Below are 7,176 nucleotides of genomic sequence, written 5' to 3' on the forward strand. Positions count from 1 at the left end.
TACTACTACTACTACTACTACTACTACTACTACTACTACTACTACACTAATATGTCTTTTATCTTCCATTATTTTCTGGAAAGTTCTGTTCCCTGACGCTGACCTTTTCTTATCAATTAGATCACCCCCCTGGGGCACCCTATCCTCTACCCACGCCACGCTAACATTTCATTCATACTGCAACCACCATTGAGTACAGACGATACAAGTTATTTTTCATTATATTTTATTTGTTTTCCACGTTTATTTGTGTATTGTTGTGCTGATGAAGGATTTGTACCCGAAACGTCCATTGTCTGTTTTGTTCCCATACGAAGCCTTTCCATTTTCACTCTTTCATTAGTATTTTACGATCACCGGCTTCAGGCAGCCCTTACCGTTTTCTACTTAACTGGTTAAGGCGTTGTATAGAAAGGACGTTTTGATAATTCGTTAATAATCTTGCTAAACATCAACGAATTAAATAGATAAGGAATGGATAAATGAAAAAGATTGAAATATGAGGACACAAACAGCTGTAAACATATTGGTGATCAATAATTTAAAAAAAAACAAAAGTCCCGTGATATGAAACTCATTGAATGCATTGTTTGGAAAGCACTGACAAGAGTCCGTTCAAAGAAAACGCATAGACTAAAATATATTTCAATTGCTCAAGGTAGTGAATATCAGTCAAAACTTACAGGTTACAGCAATTATAATTACTAATTTTAAGTTTAATTTAATACAAGCTGTTTGCAGGGCTTCTGACTGACAAGTTTCTAAAGATAACACTTACAACAATAAAATAAAAATAAAATTCCCTTTATTCATCCTATAGGGGAAATTTGTCTTTAGAGTCTATTCCAAGGGAATACTGGAATAACCCAGACGTCAGCCGCAGTGCTGCACTTCAAACTGAGCTTGGGGGAGGTGACTTGCTCAAGGCCACACAGCGCAGCCGGTATTCGAACTCGGGACCTTTGGGGTACAAAACAAAAACTGTACCACTGAGCCACACTTCCCCACCCAACTGAAACTGAAACAGTGATAAAGATCAATGTATCCTGCCAAAAACATGGTTTTAAAGAGTTCACAAGTGATAAAATTAATAAAACTGGCCCACCATTTAAAGAAACTGTGTCTCTATCCTTACTGTAAAATATTTTCTCGTCATTTAGCTAACAACTACAAAGTAAAATTGCTTATAGTTATAGTAGTAGAATTCTTTTTTTACTAATGTTATATATTGAAATTGGTTTGAGTATAAACTCTCATAAGTGTCATAAGATCTGTCTGCTGCATGATTAAAAGCCTTGTGCTATGTCTTCATTTAGAAGTTAGCTTTTGAGGCTCAACAGGGGAACAGAACTTGTCACATTGTTTTAGTAGTTAACCAGTTGAGCTATCGGGATGAATGTAAAGATGATCTGAACGTTAGTCGTGAGACTGCATTTCTTTCAAAACATGACTTCTTCGATCACAACATAAACAAGAATAACGTTTATTATTATTTTCTCAAGGATGGACAGGATTGGATTGTGTATTCTTCAAAGGACTGGAGCCTTCTCTTTGAGGTAGGAATGTCTGTTGGTCTTCTTACTCTCTCTCCCTCTCTCTACCTCCCTCACCCTCTTCCTCTCTCTCTCTCTCTCTCTCTCTCTCTCTCTTCTCTCTCTCTTTTCTCTTCTCTCTCTCTCTCTCTCTCTCCCCTTTTCTCTCTCTCTCTCTCTTTCTCTCTCTCTCTCTCTTCTCTCTTCTCTCTCTCTTTCTCTTCTTCTCTCTCTTTCTCTTCTCTCTTCTCTCTTCTCTCTCTCTCTCTCTCTCTCTTTTCTCTCTTTTCTCTCTCTCTCTCTCTCTCTCTCTCTCTCTCTCTCTCTGTGTTCCTCTTAGTGGGGACCTGTGCTTGTGTCAGGATGAGACATTTAGGTGATCTCAAACTAAGTACATTGATAGTGGCTATACATCTACATCTGTTCCCTATTTGATCTCCTCTGTCTCCCTTTTTCTTGGTTACTTTGATTGTAATTCTAGAAATTTTTACTATCCCACTTTCTTCCTTTTTACTGGCGCTGATATTACCTAAATGTGTGGCAAGCGCCGTAAAACCCTTAAAAACGAACATACTACCACTACTACAAGCACCACCACCATTACTACTACTATACTACTACTACTACTACTACTACTACTACTACTACTACTACTACTACTACTACTACTTCTGCTGCTGCTGCTACCACTACTTCTACTACTACTACGACTACTACTACTACTACGACTACTACTACTACTACGACTACTACTACTACTAATCTCTACTACTACTACTACTACTACTACTACTACTACTACTACTACTACTACTACTACTACTACTACTACTAATCTCTAATACTACTTCTACTACTACTAATCAGTGATGCCAAAACTCCGGTCTCACCTGAAAAAAACTCTGGTCGGGAGCCAAAAATTTTGGTAGCGGGCAACATCCGTCTAATTCCGGTGAGGTCAATTTGTTCCAAGGATAACCCCCCCCCCCCCTTTTCCAAACACTTCATCATCATCACTGCCACTAATATTACAACCATCGTATCATCACTACTACTACAACCACCACCACCACATCATCATTACCACTGCTACTACAACCACCACCACCACATCATCATCACCGCTCCCACTACTACTACAACCACTACCACCACCACCACATCATCATCACTTCCACTGCTACTACAACGACCACCACATCATCACTACAACCACCACCACTACAACATCATCATCATTACTACCACTACTACTACAACTACCAGCCCCACCAGAACCACCACATCATCATTACCACATCTACTACTGCAACCACCACCACCACATCATCACTACCACTACTACAACCACCACCACCACCACCACATCATCTTTACCACTACTACTACTACAACCACCACCACTACATTATCATCACTACCACGACTACTACTATAACCACCACATCATCATTATCACTACTACTACAACCACCACCACCACCACCACATCATCACTACCGCTACTACTACAACCACCACATCATCATTACCACTACTACTACAACCACCACCGCCACATTATCACTATCACTACTACTTCAACCACCCCCACCACATCATCATCACTGCAACTACCACTACTACTACAACCACCACCACATCATCATTACCACTACTACTACAACCACCACCACCACATCATCACTACCACTACTACTACAACCACCACCACCACATCATCATTATCACTACTACAACAACCACCACCACCACATCATCACTACCACTACTACTACAACCACCACTACCACATCATCATCACTACCATTTGTACTACAACCACCACTACCACATCATATCACTACCACCACTACTACAAGCACCACCATATCATCATCACTATCATTTGTACTACAACCACCACCACCACATCATCATCATTACCATTGCTACTACGATTACCACCACCACATCATCATCACCACAACTACTACTACTACTACAACAACCACCACTGCAACATCATCATTACTACCACTACTTCTACAACCACCATCACCACATCATCACTACCACTACTACTACAACCAACACATCATCATTACCACTTCTACTACTACAACCACCACTACCACATCATCACTACCACTCCTACTGCAACCACCACCATCACCACATCATCATTACCACTACTACGACTACAACCACAATCACTACATTATCATCACTACCACGACTACTACTACAACCACCACTACCACATCATCATCACTACCATTTGTACTACAACCACCATCACCACTAACATCAACATCACGACCACAACACTACAAGCACTATGCCACCACCACATCATCATCACTACAACTACTACTTCAACCACCACCACCACATCATCATCACTACCACTACTACTTCAACCACCACCATATCATCATCACTACCACTATTACTACAACCACGAACACCACCTCATCCTCACTACCACGAGTATACTACAGGAAACTTTGGGATTGTATTTGGCAATGTGTTTATGTAACATTCCAATTCCTTTCTCTTGTGTGCGGAAATTCCTCTTTCGGCATTGATATTCCTTTGAGTGGTGTCTGAAACTCCTGTGAGCCAAATTTAAAGTTGGCGTCTCTGACTACTACTACTGCTACTACTACTACTACTACTACTACTACTACTACTACTACTACTACTACTACTACTACTACTACTACTACTACTACTACTACTAATACTAATACTAATACAACTAATACTTCTACTTCTACTAATTCTAATATCTAATACTACTACCACTATCACCACCACATCATCATCATCATCACCATCATCAACATCATCATCACTACTACTACTACTACTACAATCATCACCACCACTCATCACTGCTACTGCAAACGCCACCACGACATCAGCATCATCAATACCACTGCTTCTACAGCTATCATCACCACATCAACACTACTGCCACTACCACTACAACCACCATGACATCATCACCACAATTACTACTAAAACCACCATTATGCATCATTACCACCACTGCAACAACCACCACCACCACATTATCGTTAATAAAACTTTGTTTACAACCACCACCACCACCACATCATCATTTCTACCATCGTTACTACAATTAGCTCCTCCAGATCATCATCCTACAACTTTTACTACAACCACAACCACCACATCATCATTACTGATACCACCAGTACAACCACCTACATATCATCACCACACCACGACCACTGCACATCACCACAACTACAACCACCACCGCCACTCATCCTCCTCTCTACAACCACCACCACCACCACATCATCATCACTACTGCTACAGCCACCACCATCAACACCACTACCACTGCTATTACTACAACCACCGCCTCCACATCATTATCACTACTTCCAATACAACTACAATCACAAGCACATTATCATCATACCACTACTACTACTACTACAAATGCAGTCAACTCCACCTTATCACTACAACTACTACTACATGCACCAAAACAAAATCTTCACTACAAATACAACCACTGCTACCACATCATCATCACTACTACTACTACTACTACTACTACTACTACTACTACTAACTACTACTACTACTACTACTACTACTACTACTACTACTACTACTACGACTACTACTACGGCTACTACTACGACTACTACTACTACTACTACTACTACTACTACTACTACTACTACTACTACTACTACTACTAAGACAGGAGGTAAATATTTTCATTGAGGCAGTAATTGCAAATAATAGCGTGCAATATGTGTTTTGATCATCTTTTTTGTGCACCATGAATGATATCAATCAATGTCATATTGTAGGTGTTAAATAGGCCTCTCACAAAATAGTATGTATATAATACTAAGACTAGGCCTCTCACAAAAGATTATGTTTAGTATACTAAGAACAGGCCTTTTATAAAATATTATGTATATACTGAGACTAGGCCTCTCACAAAATATGTATATACTAAGACTAGGCCTCTCACAAAATATGTATATACTAAGACTAGGCCTTTCACCAAATAGTATGTATAACCTAAGACAAGTTCTCTCGCAAAATAGTTTGTATATACTAAGACTACAAACGACTTAGTTGAAGCAAACCTTGAAAATCTTGAAAGATAGAAAGCCCCAGGATTAGACAAGAATCAACAAAAGTTGAACTAGATGTGAAGTCAAAGAACTGATTTTTTTTCCTGCATTTTATGATCTGTTACTTTTTGTTACAGATATTTGACGTCATCAAGCTCCAGGAATCGAGATTGGCCATATGTGGGCGGTAGGGGCGGTGGCCAGCAGGGATGGTGAGGTCATGGAGAATGATTGTGGTATTCAGCGGAGTAATGGGATGGGTTATATTGGAGGGCCCCGGGGATTGTAATGGCAGTGATCAAGATGTTGGAGGAGTTGTTGGTGGCGAGGTGATGATGGGGATGTAGATGATGGAGCAACAATAGTGACATTGTTGGTGAAGGTGGCATTGTTGGGTGACGGGATGATGGAAATCATGATGGGAGGGTTGTGGTGGTGAAGGGATGACGATGGGAAGTGATGATGATGGCAATGGTGAATCTTATCACCATTGCCTCTTTCAGCATCAATGATGACTCTTATCACCATTGCCTCTTTCACTATCAATGGTGCATTGACTCTTTCACCATCAATGGTGACTCTTATCACCATTGCCTCTTTCACCATCAATGGTGACACTCATCATCATTGCTCCTTTCATCGCGTCCTTTCCAATTTTTGTCAAGCCTATATTATACACTCAAGCACTTAAAGAATTTCATTCACCGTTAATAAGATTTAAATGCCCAATCTTTAACTTCAGATATGGTAAACTTTCAGTTGTTTTTGTCGTATTTTTTCAAGTTGCAGTGTTGTGTCAATTTTCTTTAATCTTAATTTTTTGTTCACAGTATTTCATCAACTCTCAACATGACATATGGGAATGAATATCTATTACAATTACCTTGTATGGATAGAAAGATAATTTTCTTAAGAAAAGTCATCTCATCAAAATTAAAAGAAATTTTTTTCCTGTCTCAGAATTTTTAATGGCCATTTTAATGTTAATGCCTCGCGTACTGTATAAAATAGCTTTCATTTTGTATAAAGTTTTGATAAATGTACTTTCATTACATCCAACATTCAGTTTACCTTATTTTAATCTCTTATTCATGTATCATTCATTGCCTATAAGTTTTATTGTCTAATATTTTAAAGTCATATCAATGTCTGGTTTTATTGGAATGTAATTTCAAACTCATTTAATACTTTAACATTATTTATGCAAATATAACAGTAGCTTTTTAAAAAGAGAACAATTCATTTATTTAATATTGATTAGCTTGAGTATATTTTTTCTGTACACGTAAATGCTTACTACTTAAAGAAGTGATTTGTTTCTAGAAACCTCTCTGTTTAAACATTACACAGATCGCTTGACATATCATTCTATAGATATATTCTAATACCCTTTTAATTTTGCGATGCCTATACACTTTTGATTTATTAGCAATGATACAAAAGTAATAATAGTTTTTCTTAAAAGAAAGGTAAGAGTGATGCACTTATGACAAAATATTAATAATACGTTAAGTTTTTATAAAACATGG

At 38.5% G+C, this 7,176-nt stretch overlaps 1 long non-coding RNA gene across 1 annotated transcript in view; it reads left to right on the top strand.

The window, feature by feature from the left end:
• LOC144972052 (uncharacterized) overlaps positions 1-6,637 on the top strand; it is a 13,379-nt gene extending 6,742 nt beyond the window's left edge. Inside the window, exons 3-4 of the long non-coding RNA XR_013645247.1 lie at positions 1,503-1,556; positions 5,785-6,637. This is a non-coding gene — a long non-coding RNA (uncharacterized LOC144972052). The remainder of the gene's footprint in view (positions 1-1,502; positions 1,557-5,784) is intronic.
• Positions 6,638-7,176: the final 539 nt, after the last annotated feature.

The sequence above is a fragment of the Berghia stephanieae genome, chromosome 4 (genome assembly GCF_034508935.2).
Source record: "Berghia stephanieae isolate SIO BIC M18660-M18661 chromosome 4, UCSD_Bste_1.3, whole genome shotgun sequence".
Taxonomy (NCBI): domain Eukaryota; kingdom Metazoa; phylum Mollusca; class Gastropoda; order Nudibranchia; family Aeolidiidae; genus Berghia; species Berghia stephanieae.